The sequence below is a fragment of the Solanum lycopersicum genome, chromosome 6, assembly GCF_036512215.1.
Source record: "Solanum lycopersicum chromosome 6, SLM_r2.1".
Lineage (NCBI taxonomy): Eukaryota > Viridiplantae > Streptophyta > Magnoliopsida > Solanales > Solanaceae > Solanum > Solanum lycopersicum.
In genome coordinates this window covers 36,355,444-36,367,545 of record NC_090805.1, presented here as the reverse complement: position 1 = coordinate 36,367,545, position 12,102 = coordinate 36,355,444, and positions in this window count along the sequence as shown.

The window sequence follows — 12,102 nt, the reverse complement described above, 5'->3', positions numbered from 1 at the left end:
TTGTGCAAAAGAGGTGACCTACGAAGCCATCAACGACCCATCGTCCTATCGACAGTCCGTAGGTGGTGATCATCGACTGGAGGTCCAAGCATCTGGAAGCAACTCGGGGAATTCTGACCTCCCAGGCCATGCTATTCAATAATATTGGAAAAATGGCAGCCTAAGGTAACAACTAGTATGGAAAGCTGGTCGCATTTGGAAGCCCGTAGGTAATTCGAGACAATTCAAGAAGAATAAGATAAGCTAACACAAAAAAGTCGATTTGATTGACAATATTTCTCTGTAAATCTATTCGGATGATATGCTAATTTATACAGCCGAGTCACGAGGGCTTCTTCTTCTACTCCCTTCCCGGAAGATAGAGGGAACTTAGCCTCTGACCAAGTGTGGGGCTACGGAAGGATTGACGGTCTGTCGAATGATTGACGGATCATCCTGGTAAACCGTCGATCAGATCAGAGATTACTCCCAGTACCCGGTGTTGAAGAAACAACTAAGTATGGAACGACAAAGGCGTCGACGGACTGTGATGTTGGTCCGTCGATTGGATCAGAGAAGATGCAAGGATGAAGGCTAAAGAAGATTCTAAGTATGGACCGACAAAGGCAGTCGACGGTCCGTCATTCCATCGACGAACCGTTAGTGGACTCGTCGATTGAAGATGCGTTTCTGGACATACTTTTCTTATTTTGAACTCTTTTTTAATTTAGGACTTTGTTATTATAAATAGGGTTAAAAACCTCAGTTTTGGGGTTAGACTTTTTATTATTTTTCATACTTTAGTTCTTGGAAATTGAATTTGCAACTTGGGCAATTATATCAAATTTTCGGAATCAATTTACCAGTGAATTTTTTTTGCTATTTAAAGTGTTATTTATGGATTTTCTTCAAACTTGCCAAAGTAAGTACATAAAATATTTTTTAACAACCATCAATTGTGTATTATTAGGCATGGGTAACTTAATCCCCAACTGGGGTTGTGGGAACCATGGGTGATTAACAAGGTAAAACTAGCTAAATAACAATTCTAGAATAGATTCGTGCATGTATTGATAATTTTTTCGTTTAGAAGTCTTTTTTAACGAGTGCATGCGTTAGTACTTGCCTTATTTCTACTTGCCGGACCAAGGGGGTAGTTATTATGAAAATAATTATCAATATAGATTTAGTGGAATCTATCTAATAGGCTAGTTTCAATTGGTGCGAAGTAGTAACTTAGCCATACATTAAATATAATGCTTAATATGAGATAAAGGTAAGGTTTAGTAAATTAGACACACATAGCCGGACCAAGGTGCGGGGTGAAATTCTCTAGTTGCCGGACCAAGGACTTAGAGATACCTAACTTACCACTTTGCATGCAAGACACTAGAAAAGAATTGTTATAGCTAGGATTACCGCGTTATGAACCTACGAGGAACACTTACACCCTAGTTTTTCTTATCACTTCATCAATACCAAAGTTTTAGTTTTACTACTTGTTTTACTTAGAAATAATTGAACACTTTTGTTTCACAACCCCCCCCCCCCCCAATTTAATTAACTATTTTCGGAAAGGACTTGACTAAATATACGTAATTGTAGACTAAAGTTAAGTCTAAACTATTTTCCTCATGGGATCGACCCCAACCTAACAATTAGGTTATCTACTTGATACGACCGCTTATACTTCTTTAGGGAAATATAATTTGAGCGTATCAATGCATCTGGGTGTTGGGAAAGACAAGGCACTAACAAAGAATGCCTGACAGGATAACAGCGGAAGAATACCCAAGTCTATACTTTCCCTTTTCGATTTGAACCAAGAGAAGACAAACAACCACAAGCAATATGATAGTTAGGCAGAAAGTAATTCAACCAAACAAATATAACAAGACAATAATAAGCCAATCACACAAGACACCAAGATTTACGTGGAGAACCCTTCGATGTGAAGAGTAAAAAACCACGGGACCAAAAGCTCCACTATAATCACCAAGAGTTACAATATTGTTCTCCAAAATTGGCCACAAAACAAGTGCCAAACAACGAGCAACAACAAAATAAGATTGCACCAAATCTAGAGAATTAAAGGAGCAAAATCACCAATTTCTCAACTACTATTCACGACAGCAAAACTGAAGCTGCAGGCCACCAAATCCAACTCTGTCAGTTCCTAATCAAACATTGAGATGAAGATAATATGCTGTCTAAAAATCAGCTCAATCGGACAAGAAACGAAGCGGGAATCGCAATTTGAAGTTGGCTGTTAGGGCTGAATTTTGACTGCGAAAACTGCTCTTTTTCTCTCTTTTTGGTTGCTGAAAAACTCTCTGTGTATATGAAAAATGGATTAGTCCAAATTGGGATTTTATTTATCCACACAGGAAGGGAAAAAAGACCCATAACCCAACAGTTCTCTCCCTCACGACTATGTAGAGGAGACCGCCATCCCGGCGACCATGCAACAATCTTCAAACTTCCCTCTTGGCAAATCTTTAGTCATCATATCGGAACCATTGCCATTTGTATGAATATTTTCAAGCTCAAGCAACTTAGAATCCAACACATCTCGAATCCAATGGTATCTCACATCAATGTGTTTAGACCGACCATGGAACGTAGAATTCTTGCCAAGATGTAGAGCACTTTGACTGTCACAATAAAGCACAAACCTTTCTTGAGCACAACCAAGTTCCCCCAAGAATCTCTTCATCCAAAGTAATTCTTTACAAGCTTCAACGACAACAATAAGCTCAGCTTCTGTAGTAGATAGAGCAACACATTTTTGCAACCTAGATTGCCAAGACACAGCACCCCCTACAAAGTAACCAAGTACCCTGAAGTAGACTTGCGAGTATCAACATCACCAGCCATGTCTGAATCAGTATAACCACAAAGAATAGGCTTCCCTGTACCAAAACACAAACTCAGGCTAGAAGTGCCACAGAAATATCTCATAACCCACTTCACAACATTCCAATGTTCTCTTCCCGGATTAGAAAGAAAATGGCTAACAACTCCAACAGCGTGAGCAATATCCGGTCTTGTACAAACCATCGCATACATCAAACTACCAATAGGTGAAGCATAAGGAACTTTCTTCATATCTTCCTTCCCATCATCACTAGAAGGACACTGTTTCATGCTCAATTTGAAGTGCATAGCTAAAGGTGTACTGACAACCTTAGCTTTGTCCATACTGAATCTGCGAAGTACTTTCTGAATGTACTTCTCTTGTGATAATACCAATTTCTTGACCTTTCTATCACGGACAATCTGCATGCCAAGAATCTGCCTTGCTGGTCCTAAGTCTTTCATAGAAAAAGACTTACTCAACTCTTGCTTCAACTTCTAAATCCTGCAAGTATTATGACCAACAACCAGCATTTCATCAACATAAAGCAACACAATAATAAAGTCACCATCAGAGAACTTTTGCACAAAAACACAATGGTCTAAAGAAGTCTTCTTGAAGCCCTGCTGACTCATAAAAGAACCAAACTTCCTGTACCACTGCCTGGGAGCTTGTTTCAAACCATACAAGCTCTTCCTCGATTTGCAAACATAATTCTCTTTACCCTTGACTTCAAAACCTTTCGGTTGCTCCATATAAATTTCTTCATCTAAGTCACTATGGAGGAAAGCAGTTTTAACATCCATTTGCTCAACCTCTAAATCTAGACTTGCAGCCAAGCCTAGAACCACACGAATGGATGACATCTTCACAACTGGAGAGAATATCTCATCAAAATCAACTCCCTTTTTCTGATTAAATCCCTTGACAACTAATCTAGCTTTGTACCGTGGAACTGGATTACCATCTTCGTGTTTCACCTGAAAAACCTACCTGTTTTTCAAAGCTTTTCTGTCTTTAGGTAACTTAACCAAATCAAAGGTATGATTATCATGCAAGGATTTAATCTCATCTTCCATAGCATCAAACCACCTTTCTTTTTCTTCACTTTCCATGGCCTCATCAAGACTCTCAGGTTCTCCCCCGTCAGTCAAGAGTACATACTCATTGGGAGAATAACGAGATGAAGGAATTCTCTCTCTACTAGATCGTCTAAGAGAACTCTCTGGAGCATCTATAATTGGTTGTTGGACAACCACATCATCTTGCACTGGAGCATCAACAACATCATGCCGGTCATTCTGAACATGATCACCATCTTCATTATCAACTTGATTTTCATCATTATGAAGATTTTCTTCCGGTGCAATAGTCAAAGGAACTTGATCAACATCAACTAAGCTCTCACTACTCTAAAAATCAGCCTTGTCGGCTTTGTCAAAATCTTCAATTGTTTGGTCTTCAAAGAACACAACATCACGGCTTCTAACAAGTTTCTTCTCAACAGGATCATAGAAACGATAGCCAAATTCATCTTGACCATAACCAATGAAGACACACTGCCTAGTTTTAACATCCAACTTTGACCTTTCATCCTTAGGAACATATACAAAGGCTTTACACCCAAAGACTCTAAGATGATCACAAGAAACATTCTTACCAGTCCAAACTCTGTCAGGGACATCACCATCTAAAAAAACAGCAGGAGATAAATTGATAATATAAGCAGCAGTATTAAGTGCTTCTGCCCAAAAGGAATCTGACAGCTTAGCATCTGAAAGCATACATCTAACCCTCTCAACTAGAGTTCTGTTCATCCTCTCTGCTAAACCATTTAACTGAGGAGTCTTTGGAAGAGTTTTCTGATGCCTAATGCCCTGCTCTCTGCAATATCTATCAAAAGGACCAATATACTCACCACCATTATCTGAGTGGATGCATTTCAATGTCTTCCCTGTTTGTCTTTCAACCAAGGCCTGAAAACCCTTGAACACATCAAGTACTTGATCCTTGGACTTCAAAGGAAATACCCAGAGTTTGCGAGAATGATCATCAATAAAAGTCACAAAGTAAAGTGCACCACCATGAGATCTTACCTTAAAAGGACCACATAAATCAGAATGTACCAACTCCAGCAAATCGAGCTTTCTTGAAGGCGGATGACTCTGAAAAGAAACTCTTTTCTGTTTACCGGCTAAGCAATGAACACACTTCTTCAACTTTGCTTGTTTCACTCCAGAAAGCAAATTTTTCTTAGCCAAACTATCAATCCCCTTCTCGCTCATATGACTCAGCCTTCTATGCCATAACTCTGATGAAGTATCATTCTCCATCAAATTTACTAAGTCTTTGGACATGGAGCCCTGAAATACATACAAGTTAGACAACTTGTCACCACGGGCCACAACCATCAAACCTCTAGTAAGCTTCCACTGGCCAACACCAAGTGTATTAACATAACCCTCATCATCAAGATATCCCACAGAAATCAAATTCAAGCAAACATCTGGAGCATGCTTGACATTATTGAGAACTAGTTTGGAACCATTGTTACTTTCCAAACAAACTGTCCCAATGCCAATAACTTCAACTTCATGATTATTGCCCATTTTCAATGTTCCAAAATTACCTGGAGTATAAGAAGAAAATAATTCCTTCTTTGGCGTGACATGAGAAGTAGCACCAGAGTCCACAAACCAGCTAGACTCATCACGAACAAGATTAATGGCATTTGCATCACAAGAAACAAGAAGATCATCATTAGCAACAACAGCAACACGATTTTCATTAACGCCTTCTCTCTTTTGTGGTCTCATATCTCTCTTGTGCTTGTAACAATATTTCATGATATGCCCATTCTTGTGGCAATAGTCATATGTAATATTCTTGTATTTAGACTTTGACTTGCTTCTACTTTTACCTCTATCATTCTGACCTCTGGACTTGTTTCTCCCCTATCTTCAGTAACCAAAACATCGGAGTGTGAAGCTGAAGAAGATGAGGCTTGAGATCTTCTTCTCATTTATTCATTCAAGACACCACTCTTAGTATATTCCATGGTTACAACACCACTGGGAGAAGAATTAGTCAAAGAAACTCGAAGAGTTTCCCAAGAGTCTGGCAGAGTATTAAGAAGCCAAAGTCCCTGTATCTCATCATCAAACTTTACACCCATTCCGGACAGCTGGTCAAGAACACCCTGAAAATCATTAATATGATCAGAAATAGGAGTGCCCTCTTTATACCTGATATTCATTAATTGTTTCAATAGGAACAACTTGTTGTTGCCAGTCTTCGAAGCATAAAGTGTCTCGAGCTTGTCCCACAAACTTTTGGCATGTGTCTCATTCACAATATGATTTCTAACATTATCTTCAACCCATTGTCTAAAATAGCCACAAACCTGCAGATGCTCAAATTCCCATTCTTCATCATTCAAAGACTGAGGCTTATTAGAAGCAAACACAGGTAAATGCATCTTCTTGACAAATAGAAGATCTTTCATCTTGCCTTTCCAAATATGATAGTTACTACCATTTAAACACACCATTTTGCTCATATTTGACTCCATCATTCAAAAGGACAATCAACAATAACCAATGCTTTGATACCACTTTGTTGGGAAAGACAAGGCACTAACAAAGAATGTCTGACAGGATAACAATGGAAGAATACCAAGTCTATACTTTCCCTTTTCGATTTGAACCAAGAGAAGACAAATAACCACAAGCAATATGATAGTTAGGCAGCAAGTAATTCAACCAAACAAATATAACAAGGCAATAATAAACCAATCACACAAGACATCAAGATTTACGTGGAAAACCCTTCGATGTGAAGAGTAAAAAACCACGAGACCAAAAGCTTCACTATAATCACCAAGAGTTACAATATTGCTCTCCAAAATTGGCCACAAAACAAGTGCCAAACAATGAGCAACAACAAAATAAGATTGCACCAAATCTAGAGAACTAAAGGAGAAAAATCACCAATTTCGCAGCTACTATTCACGACAGCAAAACTAAAGCTGCAGGCCACCAAATCCAACTCTGTCAGTTCCTAATCAAAGATTGAGATGAAGATAATATGCTATCCAAAAATAAGCTCAATCGTACAAGAAACGAAGGGGAAATTGCAATTTGAAGTTGGCTGTTAGGGCTGAATTTTGACTGCGAAAACTGCTCTCTTTCTCTCTTTTTGATTGCTGAAAAACTTGTATATGAAAATAAGACCTAAATAGGCTTATATTTTCCTCATAAGAATGGGCCTATGGGCAAAAATGGATTGGTCCAAATTAGGCTTTTATTTATCCACATAGGAAGGGGAAAAAAGACCCATAACCCAACACTGGGTTTGTAGTTGCGACTTTGACGACGAACCACACTTAGTGTTTTTTAGAAATTGTGGATTGGATAACGACGAATCACACTTAGTGCATTTTCTTTTGCAAATTTAACTTTGATAACGAACCACACAAGATGCATCTTCTTTTGCAGTTGCGATTTTGACAATGAACGACACAATTTGGTGCATCTTATTTTGTAGTTGTGGCTTCAGTGAGTAACCAAATTTAGTGCATCTTCTTTTATAATCACAGTCATGGCAAAAATCATACTTGCTGTATTTTTCTCTAAATTGTGGTTTGTGATGAATCAGATTGTGATCCTTCCTCTGCAGTTTTGACTTTAGCAAGAAAGAGATTTCAGTGGTCTGTCCTAATTTTGGAGAGCAACAATTTGGCACATGACCAACTCCAAAGTTCTTTCTACCACCTCAAAGATGTTGCATCCTTGTTCTATCACATACGAAGAGGATATTTTTTTTGATTAGAGAAGATAAACCGAGAACATGAGATGACTTGGATGCTTGATGCACTACTGTTCCCAGCATTATAACTTTACTTCTAATTTGGCCGACAATTTCCATGGAAATTTTCAAACCATTTGTGGAGTCAACATTCTCCAAAGCATTGGTTTTAAGAGTTGATATTCATTGTGGCCGTATTAATATTTATTTAACTTTGAAGAGAGAATTTGGATCCAACAGTTTTTTCGAAAGTGGATGCAGATGCATATGCGGATTCTGAGTTGACCTTTTTGGAAGTCATCTCAGTGTTTTTGAACTTTAATTTTTAAGAGAAGAAACGAGAGGTAAGATTGTCCCATTGGGTGCGACTAAGTTTCATTCATGAAATATAGCAATCAAGAAACGAAAAGAGCAAGCAAACGATAATATTTCTATTTGAATGATTTGTGTGAATGTTACAATCTTTATGAAATCTAAGAAAAAATATGTAATACTGTGATTCTTCCCCTCATAATCATCAACAGAAGAGTTTTCATTTGTTCATGAATCAATGAAATACTTGTTGAAACTTCACGATGAATGCGGAGACAAACTTTGGTCAGAATCCAAGAGATATGGAAACTTGCAGCTCTCAACTTGAAGATGAAGAATCATTTATATGCAGAAAGACTTGTGTATTACTACTGAAGATCACAACTTTTCTTTGTATTGATCTTCTTCTTCTCTTTTGGTAGACCTCTTTATATAGTTGTGATCTAGGGTTTTGGGGTATTTTTGAATGTCGTGTTGAACTAATATGAAACTGATACAGATGAGCACAATTGCATCTGCTTCCAGCTTATATCAGTCAGCACACACGACAAATTGTTCCTAACAGGACACTAAATATTTAACATTATAGTTCTCCATCATCTTGATTATATTCATATAGAAGGCCTCTGTGGGATACTAAATTCGCTGCTCTTTATGAAGTAAATTAGTCTTAGTTCCTGCTCTTTGTATCATATCATATATATTATTATAAGCATGAAGCTCTCAACTTAAAAGTTGAATTACTATTTTGTCCTTATTTTATCTCTAAACTAAATAAATTTTAATATATAATTAATTTAATATTAGATAATATTTTTTTTATTTAAATTCATGCCTCTAGACACAATGGTTCAAATTCTTTTAGGAAATAGTTACAAGAAGAGGAAAGACCAAAAGTTGTATTTTTCTTAATAAATGTGTATATCGATTCTTCTTTATCAAAATCAATTTAATTTTGGCTTGGGACTGTGTCAGTGATTATTTCTTTATCACCTTTTATTGTTAATAGAGAAAAGATATACAAGAAGTAGTATAGACACTAAAGGTAATTTCATTCATATTGAATCTTTATGTTTTTTCTTTTTTATTATTTTATTTATTTAATCTTGATTTTGCCCGAAATTCCTCATAAAAGGGAAATAGATTTGGTATTGATTTTATTGCTGGATACTCAACCTATTTCAATCCCTCCGTATGGGATGGACCTGGTCGAGTTGAAGGAATTAAAGTCTCAACTCAAGGATTTGTTAGATAAGGGTTTTATTCAACCAAGCTTATCTCTTTGGGGTTCCTCGATGCTATTTGTGAAAAAGAAAGATGGGTCGCTTTGAAAGTGTATTGACTACCGACAATTGAATGAGGTCACCATAAAAAATAAGTATCCACTCCCTAGGATTGATGATTTTTTTGACCAACTCTAAGGACTGAGCTACTTTTCAAAAATGGACTTGAGGTTGGGTTATCACCAACTTAGAGTGAGAGGTGTTGATATTCCAAAAACGGTATTCTGAACTAGATATGGTCATTTTGAATTCTTAGTAATGTACTTTAGTCTTAGAAATGCCTCGGGGACTTTCATGGACCTTATGAATTGAGTTTTTGAAATTATCTTGATTTGTTTTGTGATTGTCTTCATTAACGACATCTTGATATACTATAAGAGTGAGAATGATCATATAAACCATTTGAGGATAGTGTTGCATGTCCTCAATGATAACCAACTTTTTGCTAAATTTCATTAATGTGAATTTTAATTGAGATTGAATTATTTTCTTGGTCACATTGTCTCCAGTGAAGGGGTAGAGGTCGATTTGAGAAAGACAAATGCGGTCAAAAGTTGGCCTAGACCTTTGAGTCCTACCGACATCAAAAACTTTTTGGATTTGGCCGGGCACTATAGGAGGTTTATTGAGGTAGTTTCATCTATTGCATATCCATTAACTGCCTTGAACTAAAAGTAGTCCAAGTTTGAATGGCCAGAATCGTGTGAAAAGAATTTCCAGTTATTGAAAGATAAACTTACCTCTGCTTTGGTGTTAACCTTACCGGAGGGTACTGAAGGGTTTGTGGTTCACTATGACGCTTCTCGAGTAGGTTTGGGTTGTATCCTCATGCAACATGGTAAGGTGATAGCATGTGCCTCTAGGAAACTCCAGGTGCATGAGAAGAACTACCCAACTCATGACCTTGAGATAGCGGACATATTGTTTGCTTTGGTTTGGAAACATTACCTATATGGAGTTCATGAGATATGTTCACCGATCACAATAGTCTCCAATTTTTTTTCACTCAAAAGAGTTAAATCAACGTCAAAGAAGGTGGTTAGAGCTTTTAAAGTATTATGATATGATCATCCTTTACCACCACGGGAAAACTAATATGGTTTTGGATGATTTAAGTTGAATGTCTATGGGTAGTGTGACTCATGTTGTTGATGATGAGAAGGATTTAGTCAAAGAGGTACATAGGTTGTACCGTTTGGGTGTTCGACTAGAAGAATCCCTAAAGGGTGGTTTCATGGTTCGACATAACTCCGAGTCATCTTTGGTGGTTTAGGTGAAATCTAAGCAACATATTGATCCTCTATTGATGGAGTTGAAGGAATCATTTTGTTAATAAATCTATAAAGACTTCCTTTCAAGGAGAAGATGGGTTCTTAGGTACCAAGGAAGGTTATATGTATTGGATGTGGATGACCTAAGGGAAACAATCTTAGAAAAGGCCCATAGGTCCCGATATTCCATACACCCTGGGCCACCAAAATGTATCGTGACTTGCGCGAGATTTATTGGTGGAATAAAATGAAAGGGTACATAGTAAACTTTGTGGCTAGATGCTCAAATTGACAACAAGTTAAGGCCGAGCATCAAGGACTAGGAGGTCTAACTCAAGATATTGATATCCCCACTGAGAAATGGGAAGATTTCAACATGGACTCCTTGGTAGGGTTGCCTCGTACCTGTAGGTAACATGACTCAACTTGGGTTGTTGTGGATACATTGACTAAATCAGCCAATTTCCTTCTCGTCAAGGTTTCTTATTCGACTGAAGATTATGCAAGATTGTACATTAAGGAGATCGTAAAGTTTCATGGGCCACTTTGTTGATCATTTTGGATAGAGATGCCCATTTTACTTCCCACTTTTGGAAGTCTTTCCAAAGTGGGTATGGTACTTAAGTCAAACTTAGTACCACATTTGACCCTCAAACGAATGGTCAAGCGGATCTCACCATTTTAACCCTAGATGACATGTTGAAAGCGTGTGTCGTTGACTTAAAAGGTAATTGGAATGATCACCTACCTTTAATAGAATTTTCCTAGTACAATAGCTACCATTCAAATATTTATATGGCACCATTTCAAACAATTTATTGTAGGAGGTGTATATCTCTGGTTGGGTGGTTTGAAGTGGGTGAAAAAGTTCGAATAATAAGATATAGGTTAAAACAACTTATAGTCGGCAAAAGTCATATAACGACAATAGAAATGGGGACCTTGAGTTTGAAATAACTGATTGGGTTTACTTAAAGAGTTAATCCTTGAAAGGGGTGATGAGGTTTGATAAGAAGGGAAAACTTAGTCCTTGGTATGTGGGCCCTTATGAAATCTTGAAGTGAATCGGGAAATTTGCTTATGAGTTGAAATGTCCAAATAAATTGGCCCCGGTTCACCCCTTGTTCCATGTTTTTATCTTAAGATATTTATAGGTGACACGGTTTGTATTCTCCCTCAGTTTGTTTAGGGGTGAATGAGAACCTTTATTATGAAGAGGTTCCGATTGAATCTTAGATCTTCAAGTTAAGAAATTGTGGAATAAATAGGTTGCCTCAGTAAAGTCCTGTGGAGAAACCATCTAGCTGATGGTGCAACATGGGAGGCCGAGGCCGACATGAAGTCCAACTATCCTCAATTTTTTCCTCTCACACTTAGACAAAGTTGAGGTTAGTAGTTTATCTTAAATTAAAGTTTTGTATAATGTTGAACTCATCATGATTTTTTAATATGTGCATATTCTTGTAGAATTTCATGCTTAAATTGAGTTTTCATGAATTATGTTCCTCATGGTTGACTTTCACTTATATGTATTGTGTTATATGGTTCTCATGCGAGTTGTATTGAGAATGCTTGATGTTGTTTTGATTATAAA